Raw genomic sequence first — 25229 nt, 5'->3', positions numbered from 1 at the left:
GATGTCATCCATGCAAGCCCAGAAACTAGAGCTGCCCACCTTCTTGGACACTGCCACCTGGGTCCCCAAGATGCAGACAGCTGAGCAGTGCTTCAGAGAACAGCTGACGCAGACTGGCTGGGTATCCAGCACTTCTCAGATATTAATCACCCAGGATCTTGTGAAAAGGCAGATTCTGATTGTTTGGCAGTGAGGTGGGGCTAGAGTATGCATTTCTAACAAGGTGATGCTGGTCCCTACTTCGGTTAGCAATCTAGACTCTTTCTTAGAGATAGAAGAACCTGGAGTCTCATCCACACTTCTCCTACCCAGCTCCCACACCAACAAAAAGTAGGCAAGAGGGCACTTTTCCCTTTCGTCACCGTCCTTCTCCCCATTGTGCCTTTCCTGCCTTGGCCTCACTGGTTGTCTGTGCTATCCTGGGATGGAAGAGGCAGGGCAACATGAAAGGATCACAGTGGTGATTTGTCCAAGGCCTAAAACACTCCTCCATTGGAATTCTTACAGCCCATCTCTTATTCCTTAGAAAGCAGAAAACAAAATGTGGCTTTTATGTGTCTGGAGACATTAAATTTTGGTTCTTGGGTTGAATCTCACATGACAGCAATCACTAGGACAACACTGTCAACCACTCCTAGGAGAAATGTTTGTTCTTCTTTCAATATAAGGCAATGAATTTGATATCTGTTGTTAAAGTAAATAATTACATTATGGGGGACATAACCTCCTTTTTTTTTTCTTTAAATAATGGCTGAACTTATTATCTAAGATGTTTGTGTACTACAAACTGTTTATGTAGTTGGCTTTCTATTGAACTGAAATTCACAAGATCTGGCTTTTTTCTTTGCTCAGTCTAGGATTTACTGTGTGAACTAGGGTCAAAACATTGAAATTTCTGGGGCCCTGTTTCCCTGTTTTACAGTGTGGAGATTCATTACTTAGGTGCCTTCTGAAGCTACAATTCTAGAGTCTTAAGCTGATAGTAATTGAGGAGTTAACTAATATTGAGTAAATTTTAATTCTGCTAGTATTGTATATTTTGGAAAATTACTTAGCTTTTGGCTCATTTGGTTTTCACATCCACGCCAAAAGCTTAATTAGCAGCGTATGTAGCTCAATGTAAGGACAGTTAATTCTAGTCTTATTACTTGACAATTTCATTCTTAGTATGTCAGTATTCTTCATTTTGGGGAGAAATGTGCAAAGGTAGAAATTACATCGTGTAGTCATCTCTGTTAAGAACTTTTATCATTTTAAAAAACATCAGCTTTATTGAGATATAATTTACATATCATACCATCATACTATTCACCTTTTTAAAGTATATCATTCAATATTTTAAAGTATATTTACAGGGTTGTACAACTATCATCACACTCAATATGAGAATATTCCATCACCTCCAAGCCCTCTACCCATTAGCAGTCACTTCTCCTGAATTCTCCCCATCTCTACCCCTAGAAAACCACTATTCTCCTTTCTGTGTCTATGGATTTGCCTGCTCTAGACATTTCATGTAAGTGGTGTTATATAGTATTTGATCTTTCATGACTGCCTTCTTTCCCTTACCATGATGTTTTCAATGTTCACCCATGTTGTAGCATCTAACCGTACTTCATTCCTTTTTATTGCAAAATAACATTTCATTATATGAATGTATCACATTTTATTTATCCATTTATCCATTGATGGACAATGAGGTTGCTTCCACTTTTGGTTATTATAAATAGTGCTGTTATGAACTGAATATAAATGTTTTTGTGTGGACATGTTTTTAGTTCTCTTGGATTGATACCTAGGAGTAAAATTTCTGGGTCATATCATAACTCTATGTTTAACCTTTCAAGAAACTCTCAGATTGTTTGCCAAAGCAGCTGCCCTACATCATACACTCAGTGTATGATGGATTCATGTTCACTGCATCCCTGCCAACATTTGTTATTGTGTCTTTTTAGTAATATCATTCTAGTGAGTATGAAGTGTTATCTCATTGTACTTTTGATGAGCACTTCCCTGATGGCTAATGATGTTGAGAATATTCTCATGTGGTTATTGGCCATTTTTATATCTTGTTTAGAGTGATGTTTATTCAGATTTTTACCCATTTTCAAATCAGTAAATATTTGCCTGTCTATGATTGAGTTGTAAGGATTCTTTGTATTTTCTAGATATGTTATCAGATACACAAATTGCAAATAATTTCTCCTGGATTGGATTGTTTTTTTCACTTTCTTGATGATGTCCTTTGAAACACAAAAGTTTTTAATTTTGAAGTCCAAGTTATCTATTTTTCCTTTTGTTGCTTGTGCTTTTGATGCCATATCTAAGAAACTACCTCAACAAGATTTATACCTATGATGAACTCCTACTCTTGATAGAAACACTTAAAAAATCTAAAGTGTTCAGAGTTCCAGACACTGGTATACCAAGCACACAGTTGATAAACAGTGTAGCGCAATTTTGATGGCGGGACAGTAGCACTCACTTGGGGAATTTTCATATCCATAGGCCATATGACACTTTGTCCATTCCCGTGGTCACATCATTATGCTAGATTGCAAAAAGACATTAAAGACATAAGGGCTTAATTATTTGGGAAAAATCTTATCTCTAACGGAGTATAACTCAGCTGGAAAACATGCTGAGCTCAAATTCATAAAGTAGGGGTCTTGTGTGCTATTTCTTTGTGACTGTTCCATACAGAACAACTTTATAACAGTCCCTAATACTTACTGAATATTTTAAAGAAGTCAATTAACTGTTGAACAGCTTGGTGTTCATTTAATCCTGTACCCCCTTTTGAAATCTCTTAGACTTCTCTAAAGTGATACCTATTAATTCAGATTACCAGCATTCTATCTTATGGTGGTTTCTATTACCTGGACTTAAAATAAAAATCATACGTGTGCATGTGTCTTTATAGCAGCATGATTTATAGTCCTTTGGGTATATACCCAGTAATGGGATGGCTGGGTCGAATGGAATTTCTAGTTCTAGATCCCTGAGGAATCGCCACACTGACTTCCACAAGGGTTGAACTAGTTTACAGTCCCACCAACAGTGTAAAAGTGTTCCTATTTCTCCACATCCTCTCCAGCACTTGTTGTTTCCTGACTTTTTAATGATTGCCATTCTAACTGGTGTGAGATGGTATCTCATTGTGGTTTTGATTTGCATTTCTCTGATGGCCAGTGATGGTGAGCATTTTTTCATGTGTTTTTTGGCTGCATAAATGTCTTCTTTTGAGAAGTGTCTGTTCATGTCCTTCACCCACTTTTTGATGGGATTGTTTGTTTTTTTCTTGTAAATTTGTTGGAGTTCATTGTAGATTCTGGATATTAGCCCTTTGTCAGATGAGTAGGTTGCGAAAATTTTCTCCCATTTTGTAGGTTGCCTGTTCACTCTGATGGTAGTTTCCTTTGCTGTGCAGAAGCTCTTTAGTTTAATTAGATCCCATTTGTCAATTTTGGCTTTTGTTGCCATTGCTTTTGGTGTTTTAGACATGAAGTCCTTGCCCATGCCTATGTCCTGAATGGTATTGCCTAGGTTTTCTTCTAGGGTTTTTATGGTTTTAGGTCTAACATTTAAGTCTTTAATCCATCTTGAATTGATTTTTGTATAAGGTGTAAGGAAGGGATCCAGTTTCAGCTTTCTACATATGGCTAGCCAGTTTTCCCAGCACCATTTATTAAATAGGGAATCCTTTCCCCATTTCTTGTTTTTGTCAGGTTTGTCAAAGATCAGATGGTTGTAGATATGTGGCATTATTTCTGACCTCTCTGTTCTGTTCCATTGATCTATATCTCTGTTTTGGTACCAGTACCATGCTGTTTTGGTTACTGTAGCCTTGTAGTATAGTTTGAAGTCAGGTAGCGTGATGTCTCCAGCTTTGTTCTTTTGGCTTAGGATTGACTTGGCAATGCGGGCTCTTTTTTGGTTCCATATGAACTTTAAAGTAGTTTTTTCCAATTCTGTGAAGAAAGTCATTGGTAGCTTGATGGGGATGGCATTGAATCTGTAAATTACCTTGGGAAGGATGGCCATTTTCATGATATTGATTCTTCCTACCCATGAGCATGGAATGTTCTTCCATTTGTTTGTATCCTCTTTTATTTCCTTGAGCAGTGGTTTGTAGTTCTCCTTGAAGAGGTCTTTCACATCCCTTGTAAGTTGGATTCCTAGGTATTTTATTCTCTTTGAAGCAATTGTGAATGGGAGTTCACTCATGATTTGGCTCTCTGTTTGTCTGTTATTGATGTATAAGAATGCTTGTGATTTTTGCACATTGATTTTGTATCCTGAGACTTTGCTGAAGTTGCTTATCAGCTTAAGGAGATTTTGGGCTGACCCAAATGTCCAACAATGATAGACTGGATTAAGAAAATGTGGCACATATACACCATGGAATACTATGCAGCCATAAAAAATGATGAGTTCATGTCCTTTGTAGGGACATGGATGAAATTGGAAATCATCATTCTCAGTAAACTATCGCAAGAACAAAAAACCAAACACCACATATTCTCACTCATAGGTGGGAATTGAACAATGAGAACACGTGGACACAGGAAGGGGAACATCACACTTCGGGGACTGTTGTGGGTTGGGGGGAGGGGGGAGGGATAGCATTGGGAGATATACCTAATGCTAGATGACGAGTTGGTGCGTACAGCGCACCAGCATGGCACATGTATACATATGTAACTTACCTGCACATTGGGCACATGTACCATAAAACCTAAAGTATAATAATAATAATAATAATAATAATAATAATAATAGAAAAAAAGAAAAAAAAATAAATAAATAAAAAAATAAAAAATAAATAAAAATAAAAATAAAAATAAAAATAAAAGTTACTTTCTCTCTTTTAAGCATTTAAAGCTTTTCCGCCTGGTTGCAAATGTATGCTTTCATACCCTCGGAGCCAAAAATGGATTTTCTTTACTATAAAAATGTTATCATAACAACCTTAGAGAAGAAAATGAAATATTCCCTTATTTACTACCTTAATGAAATGTTTCATTTTGCACATTCCTTTCCACATTTTGCTTCATACATGTGTGGCTTTACACATAACCTCAATATTATTTTCAAACAGTATTTTAGAATATGCCTTTCCAACATTCTAGTGCATGGAAAGGCTTACATCTACATATATAAGAGGATTCCAGATTTGCAAAGTAACTTTGCCCAAGGCAACAATATCCTATATTTAAAAAATCTAAAGTGTTCAGAGTTCCAGACACTGGAATACCAAGCACACAGTTGATAAATAGTGTAGCGCAATTTTGTGCTTTTTTTTTTTTTGAGGTAGATTCAAAGTGGAAAATGCATCTGATGACTGCATTTTCCCTTGGAGTTGCATGATTTTACACACCTTTAGGCTGTTAACTCTGCCTTCACACTCATCTTTCTGCCCTCCTGCCCATTCACAAACAGAGAGTGTCCTGGCCACATCCTTCTTTTGGGCTATGTGATTTGGCTCCTGGCTACTTCTTAGGTTTCTTCCCACACCCCTCTCCACCTGCTAGATCTGATCTGGACACCATGGCCTTGATTGTTCCCTTAGAGCTTTCCATTCACTGACCCTTCCGTTAGGGACACTCTGTGCCTGGACCTTGCACGTTTGGCTTCTTCTTAAACTTAATGGCTCAGCCAAATGCCACTTCAGGGAGAACTTTGCTTATCACTCCGATTGAAATTTCCTCTCCCTCCTCCCACCACATCACATTACTCTGTCTTATTTTCTTCATAGAGCTGACTATAGTCTATGAGAATCTGTAGTGTAAAATTGATATGTTCACAGATTATTTGTTTATTTTCTGTTTCCCCTCTGCTGACAAATGGATACTTCGTGAAGCAGGAATTCTGTCTTTTTCTCCATTATAAACTGGACTTATTACCACACATGGCACAGTAGGCATTCCATAAATGTTTACTGAATAAATGAAGAAATAAAATTTTATAAATAAGCAAAGCATTTTTTTCCACACTAGTGTCCTTTCTTCCTCGCTTTCTATTCTGAGCTGAATGGGAGCAGAATATTTCTATTTTTACATTTTTGATAGTTGTGAGAAAACATCAAAAAAATAAAGCACTGAAAATACATAGATGGCAAAAATTATTATAGATAAGATTACATGCATAATTTCTTTGCAGAAAAGCTCTGGTATTAAACATAACTGAAGATCATTTCCCTGACAAACATTTTTTCAATGACTTTAATCATTCAATACTACAGCATAATAACAACTTTCTTGATTGATGGATGGTGTGCCTCAATACTGCTTGTGATAAATATTATATAATGTAATATAATATAATTAATGTAATATAATATTCTGTTTTGATATCACTTGGTGCATTTCCGACTGTATTTAAGCTTAGAGAAAATTTGCTAGTGGTAAGAAGGAAAAAGAAGAGTCTCTTGTACTTTGATTGTAAACTGGACAACATAAATGGATGAAGATGAATCTGACTGGGTTTATAAGAAACTGAAGTTCTAAGGGTAAAGTTAGATGGCTATTGTCTCTAAAAACTTTAGGTGAAGAACCTGTTTTTTTTGAGGTTGGGTATCCTGAAAAACTGAATTGTCACTTCTGTGCTTAATTAAACCTGAAACTGCAAAGATAAAAATGTGTTGTCATCCTAGATCAACTAAATCTGTCAGAAAAAAAGTACAAAATAAATAAAAAATGGAAGAAAATGTCTGGCCTGATCAAATAAACTGAAAAAAAAAAGGGCTGAAAGTAAAATGATTTTTCTTCAAAGAATGGGTTGTCTTTTTTTCTCCACTGGGGACACAATTGACTTTTGAACAAAGTAATCATCTGGGCATTCACCTCAGGAGTCTCTTCTAGCACAGAATATTATTCCCCTATGCTCCTCTAAAGCATTTCCCCCTGTTCTATTCAGTTTCTTCCCTGGAATGAGGAACACATTCTGCAAGTGTCCATTTCATCTATAATATCAAAGCAGGGAATCTTGGCAACAGGAAACACCCTGCTGAGATTGAATAATAAAGTTGCAAATTATAGGTTTGGATGCTAGGCTCTGTCTCTCAGCCTTTGTCAATCTCCACCTTTACAAGGTGGCAGCTAGGGATCATGTAACAATTTAACTGGATGTGAGAGGGCCGGAGAGAGCTGTGAAAGGCCAGAGGAGAGAAAGGTGTACCGTCATGAGGACACATAGAGTAGAGAAGGTATAACACTGGGAGACAGCATAGAGGGGAGAAGGGTGTGCCAACAAGAGGCGACAAAAAGGGGAGAAGATGTATCATTAAGAGGCAACATGGAGAGGTGAAGGTTTACAATCAAGAGGCAACACAGAGGAAAGAAGGTGTGACATCAAGAGCCAACATAAAGTGGAGAGGGTGTGTCAAGAAGAGGCAATATAGAGGGGAAGAAGGTATGTCATAAAGAGGCAACATGGAGGGAAGAATTTGTGCCATCAAGATAAAACATGGTGGGGAGAGGATGTGACAATCAAGAAGCAGCACAGAGGGGAGAGGATATGCCGTCAAGACTCAACACAGAGGAGAAAGGGTGGACCACCAAGAGGCAACATGGAGGGGAGAAGGGTGTGCCATCGGGAGACAACCTGGAGAGGAGAGGGTGTAACATCAAGAAGCAACATTTAAAAAAAAGAAAAGTGCACCATCAAGAAGCAACAGGGAAAGAAGTAGTGTATACCTTAAAGAGGCAACATAAAGGCAAAAGACTGTGTCAACAAGAGACAACATAGAAAAGAAAAGGGTGTACCATCAAGAGGCAACATGAAGGGGAGAACGGTGTGCCAACAAGAGGGAACATGGAGGGGAGAGAATAGATCGTCACGAGGTAATTAGGAAGGGAGAAGTGTGTGCCATTAACAGGCAACATGGAGGTGAGGGTGAGTACCATCCAGAGGCAACATGGAGAAGTATGTACCACGAGAGGCCACTTAGAGGACAGCAGGTGTACCACAAGAGACAAGATGAAAGGGAGAAGTTTGTACCATCAAGAGGAAACATGGAGAGAGGAGAGCATACCATCAGGAGGCAACATGGAAAAGAGTGACTGTACCATCACGAGGAACATGGATGGGAAAAGATGCACCATCAAGAGGCAAGATGGAAGGGAAAAGGATCTACCATCGAGAGATAACACGGAGGGGACATTGTGTACCATCAAGAGATAACATAGAGCGGAGCAGACGTGCCATCAAGAGGCATAATGGAGGGGAAAAGGATGTGCCATCAAGAGGCAACATAGAAGGGAGAAGGCTGTATCATCAATAGGCACCATAGAAGGCAGAAGAGGGTACCATCAAGAGGCAACACCAAGAATAGAAGGGTGTTTCATTGACATGAAGGGGAAAAGTTTCAACATTAAGAGACAACAGAGAGGGGAGAGGGTGTACCATCAAGAGGCAACATGGAGGGGAGAGGTGTGTACCATCAAGAGGCAACATAGGAAGAGAAGTTGTGCCATCAAGAGGCAACAGGGAGGGAAAAAGGTGTACCATCAAGAGGGAACACGGAGGAGATAGGGTGTATCATTAAGAAGAACGTGGAGAGAGGAACATGTAACATCAAGATGCAACACAGAGGGAAGAAAGATGTACCATAAGGAGACAACATGGAGGGGAGAAGAGTGTTCCATTAAGAGATAACATGGACTGGAGAGGGTGTGCCATCCAGTGGCAACATAGTGAGAAGAAGGGTTTATCATCAACAGGCAAGATGGAGAGGAGAAGGGTGTGCCATCAAGAGTCAACAAAGCAAAGAGAACATGGCTTAAAGAGGCAACTGGCAAGGGAGAGGGTATACCAACAAGAGGCAACACAGAGAAGAAAAAATTATACCACCAAGAGACAACAGGGAGGGGATAGTGTGTGCCATGAAGAGGCAACATGGAGTGGGGAATGTTGTGGCATCATTAATAGGAAACATGGTGGGGAGAGGTTGTGTAATCAAGAGGAAATATGGTGGGGAGAGATTGTGTTATCAAGAGGCAATGAGGAAGGGAAAAGTGTGTACCATTAGGAGGTGTATTCATCCATTCTCACACTGCTATAAAGACATATCCAAGACTGGGTAATTTATAAAGGAAAGGGTTTTAATTGACTTAGTTCTGCATCGCTGGGGAGGCCTCAGGAAACTTACAATCATGGTGGAGGGTGAGAGAGAAGCAAAGGCCTGTCTGACATGGTGGCAGGCAAGAGAGAGTGGTGAGCAAAGCAGGGAGAGCCCCTTATAAAGTGCCATCAGATCTCATGAGAACTCTCAGTATCATGAGAACAACATGGGGGAAACTGCCCCCATGATCCAATCACCTCCTACCAGGCCTCTCCCTTGACAAGTGGGGATTACAATTCTAGAAGAGATTTGGATGGGGACACAAAGCCAAACCATATCAGGAGGCAACATAGATGGGAAAGGGTGCACATCTAGAGGCAACAAAAAGGGGAGACTGTATGACATAAAGAGAGGCAACATAGTGAGTAGAAGAGTATATCACAAACAGGCAACATGGAGGAAAGAGGGATGTGCTATTAAGAGGCCACCTGGAGGGGAGAAGGGTGTCCATCAGGAGCCAATATGAAGGAGGGGGTGTATGATCAAAAGTCAGCATGGAGGCAAGAGATTGTGCCATTAGAGACAACATGGAGGTGAGAAGGGCCTACCATGAATAGGCAACATGAAAGAGACAAATTTGTGTCATCAAGAGGCAACATGGAGAGGATAAGGTGTACCATCAAGGAGGCAAAAAAGAGAGGAAAGCATTTACTATCAAGAGGCAATATGGAGGTTAGAGGGCATACCAACAAGAGGCAACATGGAAAAGAGAAGGGTGTGCCATCAAGAGGCAACTGGGAAATGAAGGAATGGCGTAATCAGGCAACAGACAAGGAAGAGATTGTACCATTAGAAGGAAACATGGAGAAGACAAGGTTATACCACCAAGAGGCAACCAAGAGGGAATAGTGTGTGCCATAAACAGGCGACACAGAGCAGGGAATGTTGTGGCATCAACAGGCAACATGAAGAGGAGAGTTGGTGTCATTATGAGGCAATATAGAGGGAAGAGGTGTGTACCATCAAGAGGCTACATGGAGGTGAGAGGGTTGTATCAAGAGAGGCTACAAGAAAGAGAGAAGGGTGTTCCAAGAAGAGTTAACATATAGGAGCGAGGGTGTGCCATCAAGAGGAACCATGGAGGGGAGAACTTATACCACCAAAAGGCAACACAGAGGGGGGTAGGTGTACCACCAAAAGGGAACACCAAAAAGGAAGAGAGTATGCCACAAGAGGCAACATGGAGCAGAGAGGGTGTGCCATGAAGAGGCAACATGGAGGGGAGAATCGTGTGCCATCAAGAGGAAAAATGGAAGGGGGAAGGGTATGCCATCAGGAAGCAAAAGGGAGAAAGAAGATTGTACCGTTAGAGACAACATAAAGATGAGAAGAGTGTACCATGAATAGGCAACATGGAAGGGAGAAGGGCATATCATCAAGAGGCAAGATGGAGGAGACGATGTGTACAATCAAGAGACAACATAGAAGAGGTTTTGACATCAAAAGGCAACATGAGGTAGAGCGTGTGCCATCAAGAAGCAACCTGGAAGGGAGAAACGTGTCCCAATTTAAAAAAAAAAAAAGAAACATAGAAGGAAGAAGAGTGTGCCATCAAGAAGCAACCTGGAAGGGAGAAAGTTGTCCCAATTTAAAAAAAAAAAAAAAAAAAGAAACATAGAAGGAAGAAGAGTGTGCCATCAAGAGGCAACATGTGGGGGAGAGGGTGTGTCATCAAGAGGCAACAAAGAAAGGAAAGGGTTCCCACCTGGAAACAACACAGAAAAGCGAGGGTGTGAGATAAAGAGGAAACACGGAAAGGAAAAGGCCATCCAGAGGCAAGAAAGAGACGAGAGAGTGTTCCATGACAAGGCAAGGCAAGGGGTACAGTGTGTACCCTCAAGAAGCAATACGGATGAAAGAGGACATGCCAACGAGAGACAACGTGGAGGGGAGAAGTTTTGCCATGAAGAAGCAACGTGGAGGGTGAACCATCGAGAGACAACAGGAAGAAAACAGTGTGTACCAACAAGAGGTAATGGGAAGGGAAGAGTGTGTGCCATCAAGAGGCAACATGAAATACAGAGGGTGTGCCACCAAGGGGCAACATGGAGGGTAGAGGGTGTGACATCAATAGGAAACATGAAGGGGAAAAGGGTGTACCATCAGAAGGCACTAAGGAGGAGAGAGTGTGTGCCATCAGAGGCAACACACAAGGGAAAAGGGTGTAGTATCAAAAGAAAACATTGAGGGGAGAAGGGTACACCTCAATGTACCCTTCGCAATAGGAAGTGAAGAGAGTCTACCATTAGGAGGCAACATGGAGAAGACAGGCTGTGCCGTGAAGAGTCAACATGGAGCAAAGAGGGCGTATCATTAAAAGACAACACAAAAGGTGGAAGTATGTATCATGAAGAGGCAACGGGAGGGGAGAGATGAAGGGTGCATCACCAAGAGGCAACATGGTGAGAAGAAGGGTGAGAAAGCAGAAGGCAATATGGAAGAAAGAATGGTTTGCATCCACGTGGAGAGAGTGTACCATTTAGAGGTAACAGGGAGAGGAGAGGGTGTGCCATCAAGAGGCAACACGGAGGTGTTTCAAACCTATGCGTCTTGTTATTAATATATCCTTGCTCACATGAATTTTACTTGTAAATTAGCGTGCATGATAGAAATGTAACAAGAGAGAAAATGGAAGAAGGATAAGGGAGAATAAGAAAGAGCTATGATGTGGGGATTGGCAGACTGAAATATTCCATTTTTATAAGAGTCATTTATTTACAAACCTGTGTATGATCACAGGGACATAGTTATGAAATAGCATAGTTATGTCACAGTTATGACCCTAAAATTCTGTATATTAGTGTAAATCTTAAAATACTATCATAATTAACTTTATTAATTGTTCATTATATAACAAATACTATTTTAATTGATTAACTTGTATTATGCAATTTTGTCCTCAGAATCTCCTTATCAAGTATGTCTTACTATTATCTTCATTTTCTAGGTGAGAACAGTGAATCTGGAGTAGATGATGTACTTACTCAAAGAAGTCTCTGGAGATAGACTGTTGCAGCTATGAGTCTATTAGAAGATATAAAACATTGTTATATGCAAGAAATTTAACATTGATGAAGTAATACTATAGAGTATACAGACCATCTAGACAAGAGGTGAATTCTGGAGACTGAGTAAAATAATCCTTTAAATTGGTTAGGCATTACATTTCTTTTTCTGTCTTGTTTGGCTATATTATAAAGGGTTGTTTCTTAAAATGCATCTAAATGGAAAAAGTACTTACCTAGTTTTTTTTTCTTTGTTTATTGGTCAGGAGAGGAATTATGCTTGTTTAAAAAAAAATAGGCATTAAGAATAACCAGTGCCTGGTCACACTCATTCAAGAGAAAATTGAATAGCTCTTCCTTGTAGGGAGAAAAACATCAGCACCATCAGCAGAATTTTCCTAGTGGTCCTAATCCAGTGACCTTGAGGAATAAGTGATTCATACATTCATTTATTCATCAAATAATGTTTGGACAACTATTATTTATCAGACTCTCTGCTAAGTAGTAGGAATAAAGCGATGAATAAGATAATAGATATTGTCATAGTCCATTTCCTTAAAGAGCTTGATTCCCTGAAGTGGTGGACTTGAAACACTATATGCTGGCAAGTGTTGTCAAGGATATGCTATGGGAAATTGAAAGGGGAATGATGAACATTTGACTTTACTAAGAGAGTCAGGGTGATAGTGAGAGGCAGAGGGCATTTCAGACAGTTAGCACAGGGTGGGGAAAAACTCTGAAGATAAACCAAGTAAAATGACTAAATGTTGATTAGAAAGAGCTCAGGGTGGATTTGGAGGTGACTCATTCATTCCTGACATTAAAGATGACATTATGGAGCCTCATCTATAAATATGTTTTTATATCACAAACTCTATTCAAGACATATTTTCTTCCAATATTCTCTATCACACAAAGAAACCCTAAAACAAAAAACAAAAACAAAAGCTAGAAACAACCTGTAAAGATCTCCTTCTCTTCCCCACATACCCTTTGGCTATTATATGCTGCATTCAGTAAGGGCTCACTATGAATCAGGCACAGTGCTAGGCACTCTCATTCATTATTGCATTTATCTTTGGAAAACCTCTGTGGGGTGGTTTCATTGTGATGACTGTCTCACCAATGATGAGAAAATAAATGTTCAAAGATGCCTAGTTAATAAATGGCACAACTGGCACTCACAACTACATCTCTTTTATGCTGAAGCCTAAAATCCACTATTTTCTGCCCCCATTAAGAGGATAAGCCTTTTGTGATGTCTTCCTCTTCCAGTCTATCTTTGTGAAAATGCAAATAGCTGATTATTATAGGTGAACAATTTCACAGCTGAATGGACAGCCTGAGTGTTGATGCCTGAGGAGAGCAACAGATTCTCTTCTTTTAATAATAAACATGGTGATTATTTGCACCCAATTTTACCTGGCTAAAATATGAGAAGGTGATCCACAGTGTAAATATCTTTGCACAGCATACTCCCATTGGGGAGGAAGGGTCTTACTGCCCACCAGTCCTCTTCTCCAACAAGCAGACACAACATGACAATTTTCATCTTACTCTACGTGCCCAGTGTTCTTCATTATCTGACAGATATCTTTGATTATTCTTTTATGGAAATATATAGATAGGTAGATGCAGACATATTTTCTATTATTTTATTGTATCTTCTATTAATTGATAGATTTATGTCAGAGATTCAAATAGAAATGATTCTCTTATGGGTTATTTTGCAATTCAAAACCTCAAAAAATATTAAGGGTTTGAGGTCAGAAAATTAGTGCAGAAAAAAAAGATCTATTATAAAGACACATGCACACGTATGTTCATTGCAGCACTATTCACAATAGCAAAGACATGGAATCAACCTAAATGCCCATCAATGGTAGACTGGATAAAGAAAATGTGGTACATATGCACCATAGAATACTATGTAGCCATAAAAAACAATGAGATCATGTCCTTTGCAGGGACATGGATGGAGCTGGAGGCCATTATCTTTAGCAAATTAACACAGGAACAGGAAACCAAATACCACATGTTCTCACTTATAAGTGGGAGCTAAATGATGAGAGCACATGGACACAAAGAGGGGAACAACATAAACCGGGATATTTTGGAGGGTGGGAAGTGGGAGGAGCAAGAGGATCAGGAAAAACAACTAATGAGTACTAGGCTTAATACCTGGGTGATGAAATAATCTGTACAACAAACCCTCAAGACACATGTTTATCCATGTAACAAACCTGCACTTGTACCCCTGAACTTAAACAAGCTATAAAAAAAAAAAGGAGATTTGATGTCTGGTTCCAGATCTTCAATTAACTAGCTCTGTAATACTAGGTGGTCTTTTTGAACATCCGTCTCCAGATCTATGACATGTGGAAAATGCATAATTTCAAAAATCTTTTCCATGTCCAGAATACTGTAACTCTGAGGATTAAGTGGTTTCCATTCCCATGCTGGGGAAATGTAACTCATAAGCTTTTTCTGTATAATAGTTCTAGTCAACCAGCTGTTCACTCCCTTCTTCAAGCTTGGCCAGAGTGGAATGAGTTGCTAGTCTCATGCATGCCCGAAAGAATGAGAAACAAGACAGATGAGTTTTGATGAGCAAGAGCTGAGCTAAATAATCCACAGTCTAAGTGGGTTCTGGAGCAAGTGTTCTGGTGGTCAAGAGACAGAATGAGGACAATGGGGAAATAATTAATTTCTGCATTTAATGACTCTGTGTCAGGCTGATCCTGAAGTGTCTATGGAGAAAATTGCAGTGCTTCCTTGAATAGCCAGATAGGCAATAACTGGATGTATTTACACACCTATGGAGATATAAGAAAATAAAAGGAAAACTCAATTTATTTGAAATAGTTAAGGCTCTCATTTTATGAAAGGGAGGAAAAGCAGGTATCCTTAGGTGTCCCAGTCATATACCAAAGAGAGAGGCATTTATTATGAGTCAAGGCAGAATTTTCTGTTTAGACTTTGGGGGGAAAAAAGCAATTTACAGATGAGCCTACTTTCTGTCATGGTAATATATGTTACAAATTGCAAAAGTTGATGGGAGCAGTTTTATAGAAGTTATAATTGACTTGAGCCAATCAACATAAAGCTCCAGCTTCTACTTCCACTATATAATTACTTGATAAATTTCAGGCTCCTTGCACAGTCTTAGGGACCATAAACAAGTATTGAGTGCAGTCTCATTTACAGCAGAGCCCACAAACTGGGTTTATCTCCCCTGCGTAAAAAATGTTAGGCATGTTTTCTTGGTACATACAAAGGCATAATTTAGCAGCCTGAGAATGCATAAAACTCAAACTACTGACAGATGCTTAAGCAATTCACAAATAGTATCACAAATCCTTCATTACACTTCAGCCTTTGCATTAAGACAGGATCTTGTTATTTTGCAATGTTTTTAGAAAGAGATTACCATTTCCAAGTTAAGCTTTAAGGAGCATATTGGTCGATCATTTGGATTAGAGTTCACATTGAGGGAAATGAGAATTACTATGTTACAGACACTAGAGAAAAACAAAATGCATTGGCAGAACTAGCAAATTGCAGATTACCATAGGTAAATGATTTCACTAGGTTGAATGGACAGCCTGAGTGTCGATGTTTTGTGAGAGCAATAAATTCTCTCTATTTTATAGAAAGCCTTGGTAAACAGGCATTTAAATTTGTATATTTGTATATGCCAGCTATAAGTATTTTATCTCTTTCTTCAATATTATTTGAGGTTAACAGCACAGTAAATAACATCAAAATGAATATTATAAGGACAGAAAGTGATAAGGGAAAAGGAAAATTCAAATGTGTCAACTTAAGAATTAAAGGAATTAGTGTGATCAATTTCAAGTTGGGCACTGAGATTTTTGGTTGGGCACAAGTGTTTACTCACTGTCTACTCTAGACCCAGCTCTGTGTGGGCTGTGTCTAGAGGGCGCTGGAGAAAAGGAAAGTTCCAATGCTGCTAACAGACTTTTGGCTGAAGCTTTCTTGTGTTGCCTATGTACAAAGAGTCAGCCATTTCACTCTTTATAAGCACTTCCATTACAAAGTGAGTGAGTGTTTACAGTAAACCATATACTGCACTAAGCACTAAACATGTGTTATTCTGGAAAGAAGATTAATTCATTTCCCTCATTAGGTAACATATGGCATGGCACAACATTCAAAAGACACAAAGTGGTATGCAGTGAAACTTCTCCCTTGCTACCATGTGCCTCAGCTACCCAATTATTTCCACAAGTACCAGTTTCTTAAGTACACTTTCAGGGATAATCTATGTATATGCAAATATATAAAAATGTGTGTATATCATCCTTTAATTAGTAAATTACTGTTTAGTTATTATTGGTGGGATTCTATAAACTTATTCCTCACCTTGCCTTTTTCATTAAATTTACATCCTGAAAGTGTCCCATATCAGTACCTGGAAAACTGCTTCATTCTCATTATGTTGCTCATTACTATACTATGGTGAGACAGCACAGTATTGTGGTCAGTTCTATGATCTTGGAATCAGATTCCCCTGGGTTTTAATACTAATCTTGGCATTTACTATCTGTGTCATCTTGGGCATGTTGCTGAACTTTGTGACTCATATGTATATGGGATAATAGTACTATTGTTTGGAAACTGTGTGAGATTATACATGTAAAGCACTTAGAATGCTGTGTGGTATGACAAACCACTATATATGTGTTAGCTGTCTTCATGGTAATTTTTATATTCAATTGATGCAATGAAATTAATTCAACTAGGTTCCCACTATTAGATGTATAAGATTTTCAACTCCATTGCAATTACTATATTGTAATCAATATCCTTATATACCCATTACCACTGGCACTTGCATGTGGATATCTGTGGAATGGATTTGACTTGGATTTACTCACTCAAAAACATAAATTTTTAGTTTTAATAAGAAATTTTATACTTCACACAACTAGGTACCAATGGTTCATAATAATTCACCTCCACTAACAATATACAAAATACCTACTCCTTCAATCGCAGTCAACATACAGTTTTATCTTTTCTTATCTATTACATACACTTTTATCTTTCAAAACCACTATCTCGTTGTAATCCTAATATCCACTTAAAAAATTAAAAGGGAACCTGGTAGAGTTCCATTTCCACTAGTAGTAGTGTATAGCTCATATCAGACCAAGCTTTTCATAGATAGCAATAATAAACTCTGGGCAAAATAATTAGAGAATCTGTAAAAACATTGTTACTATCTGTATGTCCTGGAGTGTGACAAAAGCAGGAAGAAACTGGAAGTGAGTGGACACTCAGAAGAAAAGAATGACACTGAGTGATTATGCTGTTTTTAATGATTCTTTGACTAAAGGCAGGTCCCAGTTATCACCTCTCAAGGTGGCTAAAACTGGATGGAAATCAAGTCACAGGACAGAGTTGAGGGCCACAACAGCTAAAAAGGCGAGGAGAAAAACCCTGGAAAGCAGACATTCAAAATTGGAAAGCCCTAAATTTTGGATATAAGTTATTCTTACATCTTTGAATATAAGAATGTATCTTTGAATTACACAATCATGGGGAAGACTCTGAGCAGACCAATTAAGGCTAAAAGAAGTGAAAAAAGATTTTTGACTGAACTCCAACACAAGGAAAACGGAGTGTGGAACTTGAGTTCAAACAAGTTAACTTCCTACTTGTCCACAAAATTAGCTCTCTTAAGAGGAACACAACAGAATTCACAGTCTCTACAATCTTTACTTTAAAATGTATAGGAGTGAATGCAAAATTGCTAGACATATGAAGAAAAAGGAGAGTGTGACACATACTGAAGAGGAAATCAACTGAGATCAACTCCAGGATGATCCAGATATTGAAATAAGCAGATAAGACTGTAAAATAGCTGTTATAATGATGTTCAAGGACTTATAAGAAAATATATTCATAATAAATAAACAAATGGGATCAGGAAAATTGAAACTATGTGGTCATAAAGTACTTACATTTTACTTGAAGTGTTGTGATATTCACTCTAAATAGATTGTGAAAAGACAGTACTGTAATCTCCAATTAACTACCAAAAATAAACAAAAAATCTAATAGAGACATTAAAACAGAATTTTAAGAGATACTCAACCCAAAAGAAGGCTAAAAAGAGACAGAACAAAAAAAGGACATATAGGATAAACAGAAAGTGAATAACAAAATGGCGTACCTTTATTCAATGATAATTAACATTACATGCAAATGAACTTCATACTCCAATTAGAAGGCAGTTTATTAGGCTCAATAAAAACAAAAAATCAAGATGCAGGTATATGTGATCCAGAGGAAATACACCTTATCATGGCACAGATAGATTCACTTTAAACAGGGAGAGAAAAATATATCCTGAAAATACTTATAAGAAAGCTGGAATGTCTATATTAATGGTAGATAAAGTAGACTTACTGACAAACAGTTTTATCAAAACCAAGAAGGAATATTTTATCCTAATAAATGGTAGATCCTCAGTAATACATAGCAATTATGAATATGTGTGTGTCTGATAATAGAGTTTCAACATTTATGAAGTATACATTGACATAATTTAAATGAATTAAAATCTCTGTGTCTCTTTGTATAAATCTGCTGCCGTAGTTGAAGCTTTCAACAACTCTCTCTTAGTAATTGATGAAACAGCCAGGTAAAACATTAGTAAGAGCATAAACCATCTTAAAAACCCTATAAATCAACTCGAAGTAAGTAGAAGAAACAAAACAATAAAGACAAGAGCAATAATTAATGAAATAAAAAAGTGAGGTTGAGCATTTTTTCAATATGTATAAGAGTCATTTGCACTTTGTTTTTAATGCTAACCACCAAAATAACCACCAATATTTTTTGACTATCAAAAATAAGCAAAAATCTAATAGAGAGATTAAAACAGAATTTTAAGAGATACTCAACCCAAAAGAAGGCTAAAAAGAGACAGAAGAACAAAAAAGGATGTATGGGATAAACAGAAAATGAATAACAAAATGGCATACCTTTATTCAGTCATAGTCATTTGAATTTTTTATTGATTTGTAATGATGTGCTCTAAAGACTGTGGTTTATGTGCTTTTAAAAATATTTTTAAATATTTGCCTCTGTTTATGAATATTTTTGTTCATGCATGCATTATGGAGTTTATATACTCAAAATAATTAGCCTTTCCATAAATGGTTTCTGGATTTTGTGATTGATTGAGAAAGGCCTTTTCTGCACTGTATACATATTTGTGATTCTATGGCTTTACTTGCTGGAATTAATTTTTTTACCCATTTGACTCTTATTGGAGAGGGATATAGTGATTTAGTTTTTGTTATCTCTAGATGGCTACCTGATTGCCTCATTACCATTTGTTGAGTAATCCAGATCCAGATTTTACTTTAGGATATTCACAATAATGTGAATATGAATGATATGAATATCCTAAAATAAAATCCCTGATGTATTTGGGTCTATTTACATACTCTTTCTTTGATCTATTTATCCAGGCACAGTAAGACACTATAGTAATTAATTAGCCTTTATAACAGGGCTAGTGTCACCTCATTACCCTCTTCTTTCAGGTGTTGATTCCTCTTGCTAGTGATTTTTCTATATTAACTTCAGGATCAGCTTGATTATTTTTTAAAATCCCCAGCCACTCTATTTGGAAGGTTATAACTTTATCAAGTAACTTAGGAAAAAATTATCGAATAATGTCATTGAGTTTTAGCTAAGATTATGGTGTATTTTTAACTGTTTTTCAGTCTTTTGGGTACCTCGCTAATGCCTTAAAGTTTTTCTTAATATGGATTTTGCACATTTCTGATAAGATTTGGCTTTGGTAATTTATTTTATCTTTTGTAGCTGTTTCTTCTATTAAACTACCTGATTCTTATTACATATAACATATATGTAAGTTCAGATACTGATATAGTTTGGATCTGTGCCCCCACCAAAATCTCATGTAAAATTGTAACCCCAACACTGGGGAATTACAACATTGGGGGCCGGGTGGGAGGGGATTGGATCAAGGGGGTGTATCCTTCATGAATAGTTAGGACCATACCTTTGGTACTCTTCTTCTGATAGAGTTCTAACGAGATCTGGTTGTTTAAAAGTGTATGGTATGGCCAGGCGCAGTGGCTCACGCCTGTAATCCCACCACTTTGGGAGGCCAAGGCGTGCAGATCACCTGAGGTCAGGAGTTTGAGACCAGCCTGACCACCATGGAGAAACCCCGTCCCTGCTAAAAATACAAAATAAGCCGGGATAGGTGGCATACGCCTGTAATCCCAGATACTTGGGGGGCTGAGGCAGGAGAATCACTTGAACCCAGGAAGTGGAGGTTGTGGTGAGTCGAAATGGCACCATTGCACTCCAGCCTGGGCAACAGGAGCGAAACTCGGTCTCAAAAAAAAAAAAAAAAAAAGAAAAGAAAAAAGAAAAACGTATATAGCACCTTCTTCCTGTTCTGGCCATGTAAGATGTGCCTGCTTCGCCTTCATCTTCTGCCATGATTGGAAGTTTCCTGAGGCCTTCCCAGAAGCACAAGCTGCTATACTTCCTGTACAGCCTATAGGACATGAGCCAACTAAACCTCTATTCTTTATAAATTTCCTAGTTTCAGGTATTTCTTTATAGCAATGTGAGAATGGACTAATATAGATACAGATACATAGATACAGATATAGAAAGTACCAGGGCATTTTAATTGTTTCCTAATGGAGTCTCTTGAGTTTTATGGGTAAACCGATATCATCTGCACATAATGACACATGTATTTCCATCCTTTACAATTTTCATACCTCATTTATTTTTCTTTTGATAATGGACATTTTATTTTTAAAAAATAAATCTTTCACCGCTTCCTATTTAGCATAATTCTGGGCCAGTTTGATAAAGACATATTAAAGATTTATATTTCTATTACTATGTTTTAAATAATTTTTTCATAAATAATGGATGTTAAAATGTTCACTATTGAACCATTAATATACTGAATTATGCTAATGGATTTCTAACATTGAGCCATACTTACATTACTGAATAAAGACCACCAGGTTATTGTGTATTATTCTCTTAAAGTGCTGCTGAATTTTTATTACTGATTCTGGTGTGGATTTTTGTGTAGATTTTCATAAGAAAGAACTAGGATTATTGTGACGCTTTACTGTATTTCGTTATCAATGTTACATTATATTTATAAAAATAATTTTTTAAATGTTCCCCCTTATATTCTAGAACAGAGGTTGACAAACTGCTGCCTGCTGCCAAAATGTAATAAATAAATAAAAATAAAGTTTTTGTAAATAAAATTTTATTGGAACACAACACACCACGTCCATTAATTTATATATTGTCTATGGCTGTTTTCATTGCATGGACATAGAGTTGAGTAGATTCAATAGAGACCGGGTAGCCCACAAAGCCCTTTAGAGAAAAGGTTTGCAGACTCCCACTCCGGAATAATTTAAGTAGCATTGGAATTGTTTGGTTTGGTTACCAAACCAATTAAGGTTTGGTAAGATTCCATGTGAAACAATCTCAGGCTCATTATTAATTCCCCATGTAGGCTTTTCTTTCTGTTCATGAGTTTATTGCAAACGTTATTTCTACAATTTTATATTCATTGCAGTTCTCTTTGTGATCTAATATATTCTGAATGTTCCAAGGGTCTTTGAAAAAATATGTGTATTTTCTATTTGTGAAGTATAGTTTTTTATATGCATATTAGCTTGATTTATATTATTAACTTGTTAATTAAATCTCCTTTAACTTTACTTGTGTTTCTCCACTGATAATCTTTCACAGAAAAGAAGAGATGAAATATAATCTGTCAGTTTTCTTTGTATTTTCTTTCAACTTTATTTTTAAGATTGGTTATATATTATTTGGTTGATATATGTTGTGTAGTCATTTGGCAATAAAGTGTTCACATTTTATTTATTAATTCTCTTTATCCTAAATTCAGTCTTGTCTGATATGAAAGTTACTTACCTTGCTTTCATTGGTCTTGTATTTTCAGGAGTTATTTTGAATGCTCTTTTATTTTCAATTTTTTTTTGTTGCAATTTTGTTTCACTATGCGTCCTCCATATAACAAAATGTTGAATGTAACATTGATTCTTTGATTCTTGAATATAAAATAGTTTTACCTTGTGATTCAATCAGATGTTTTATTTATTTAAATATGTGATTTTAATTAGCTTATAATTATGATATGAGAGTTTTGTTTAGTTGTAGAAGCATATTTTATTCTATGCTTTCTGTTTTGATTGCATTTGGAGTTCTTGTATCAGTCTTTTCGTAGTGTGCATAGTCTTTGATTTGGTTTGTGTGCATGTATTCCTTCCAATAATTTGGAGAGCTTGCCTTTTTACATTAGCAATAATTTTCATAATTCTACTGTTATATAATAAAAGTTATCTTTTATTATAATCAATCATTAAAATAATTATATTTCTGATTCATCCCCATTCTTTCAACCAATTGATTTTAATAATTACTATTATTTACCTTAGTGATTACTTTTATACTTTTAATTAGAGTTACATTAGTTTATCAATTTAAAATCGTGTCATTTCCCTATCACTATAGAAGGTGAAGACATGAGCAATGTCTTTTCCTTTATTTTTAATTCTTTCAGTTATCTTATTTGTATATTATTAGGGTAGATATTTGTATTCTGTTACTAAACCTCTGAGTGCACATATGTTTATTTATTGTTTAATAAGTGTCAGGCAGTGTTCTAAGTCCTCATAAAATTTCTGTGAAGTGGGTATTATTATTATCCCACTATACAATTCACAGAAATTTTATAAGGACTTAGAACAGTGCCTGACATTTATTAAACACTGACTAAATATTAGCTTTTTGTTATTAGTTTATCATTAATCACATTCCTTACATTTATTTTAGTCTTATTCATAGTGCTAAATGAGTTCAATGGCATTCCATCTATATTTAGGTTGGATAAAGGAAGTTCTTTAGTTTCTTTATGAAGGACTCATAGAAATCATATTTCTTGATTTGTCGCATATCTAAAACATATTAGTCTGTTGCTTTTATACTTGAGTGGTGCCTTGGATAGACATAAGCTTCCTTAAGGACTCTGTGAATGCTGTTTACTGCCTTGTCTGATTTAATGTGCTGAGAGAAAATTTTAAGTCAGCGTGATATTTTTCATCTGAGAGGTAACTTGATCACTTAGCCTTTATGCTCCACAAAATCTGAATTTGTTACATATATTTAAAATCTAATTGATGTATGTTTTTAAGTAAATTGGAATGTTTTCTTGAATTTTATCTTTCTTGAATATATTTGGTTTTATTATTTTGGTCCTCTCTGTTAAGGATACCAATTAACTATCTGTCAGATTATCTTTGCATTACTTTTACAGCTACCATTTTTCTCTTTACTTTCGACTTTCTTCATTTCAATTTCATTTTGCTTATTGCTTTTCATAATCCATGCTATCAAGTTATCCATCAAGTGTTTAGCAGTGTTTATTTTCCTCTGTTGCTTTCAATGACATTTGTTTCTGAGATGGCTTTCTGTTTCATATGTCTGCTTTAAGCTCTTGTTTTAAGACAGCATTTAGTTCATGACTTTTGTTTATTAAGTTTTTATAGGTTGGGGTGATGTCTTTATAACGATTTAAATTAGTTCCATTTTTACATTATTTTGAATTTTCTATTTGTCACTTTCCATTCTTTTATTCCCTTGGTTGAGGGCATGTAATATCTTCCGTTTAGGTGAGGGTAGTTTTTTGATCATTGCACATATCCGAATAAGTTAAATTCCTTCTAGACTTACTATTTTTAGGAGGCTGTGGCAATGAGGGCCATGCTTTAGGCTGGCAGAAATTCTCTTTATGACATCTGGTTGTATGTGAGAGTGAATTTATCTTAGCACTATTTTTCCCAATCAAACTGTAGCAACAGCGTTACTCATAATGCAGAGTATGTCTCCTCCCACTTCCTCATTGGCAGACTGCATCCTGCAAGCATGGCGTATGAGCAATGTTTCTTACTGCCTCACGTTTTTTTCATCATTGTTGTATCAGCAAGGGTTTGGGGCAGCTTCACTGCAACCCTGCTCTCCTTTCATTCAGAGTGGAGACTTGTTGGTTTTGCCTTGTGAGCTGTCTCCAAATGTGCACTTGATGCCCTCTTGGCTTCTTCCTGCAACCCTGTGTGACCTTTACTTCATCTGACTGCCTTTCTCTCATTTTGTTATTTGGTATAAAAGATGTTTCTTGGTGTCTTAGGACTTGAGTCTATGTACTGATTTTGTTCTCCTGGACATCTGGTCAATGCCATCTTTACCACCATGGTAAAATCACAAGAGTAATATTTTTGTTGTTACACATCAGTAATTCTGGAAACCAATTTTGGTGTTGGCAAATGACACTTTTGAAAGCAATATTTTCTTTTAGTATGAGCAGCCAAGTCCCATCAGTTTCCCTAGTCACGTAATACATGGAATAAAAGAATTGTCTCATTAATCATTAAACAATCAGCTCTAGTTCCATATTCTGTTTCTTCCTGTCACTGGGCCTCTGCCAGAGGAGACACCACCTCCTCTGTCCTTTTCCTTACTGAACCAGCTGTTTATATCCTACATGCAATATTTATAAGATAAAATGTCAGTGGATCTTGATCTAGCTCATCCTTTAAGGAAATGTGACCAAAGACTGGACAAATAGCTTCTCAGGCCCAATCATGCCTGGAGGTCAGCCTTGTCTGGGATGCACGTCCACCCTCCTCCTTCTCCAGAGCTTCCCTAGCTCTCATAGCTCAGCAAACATCCTGTCTTTTGATAAAGACTTCTCTAACTTCCAAGCACACAGAGCACTCTCTTTTTTCTGAATTCCTGAATTCCTTCTTCCCATCCTTCTTTATGGTGGTATGTTGTGGGGGTTAAAAATATGTCTCTGGAGATAGATGGCTTTCATAGGAGTCTCAGTTCTGTGAGACACCAACTGGGTAAACTTTATGGCTCAGCTTCTCTCAGTGCTTCAATATTCTAACCTAGATAGAGGACACTTATGCCTAATTATTCTTATTTTTAAAATGGGTAACACTAGTATAATTTAC

At 37.1% G+C, this 25229-nt stretch overlaps 1 long non-coding RNA gene across 2 annotated transcripts in view; it reads left to right on the top strand.

Annotated features, from left to right (window-relative positions):
* LOC112132334 (uncharacterized) overlaps nucleotides 1-25229 on the top strand; it is a 128858-nt gene that overhangs the window by 70297 nt on the left and 33332 nt on the right. The window lies entirely within an intron of this gene.

Source organism: Pongo abelii, chromosome 11 (genome assembly GCF_028885655.2).
Source record: "Pongo abelii isolate AG06213 chromosome 11, NHGRI_mPonAbe1-v2.0_pri, whole genome shotgun sequence".
In the NCBI taxonomy this organism is placed as follows: Eukaryota; Metazoa; Chordata; class Mammalia; order Primates; family Hominidae; genus Pongo; species Pongo abelii.
This window is presented reverse-complemented; position numbering and strand designations above follow the sequence as displayed.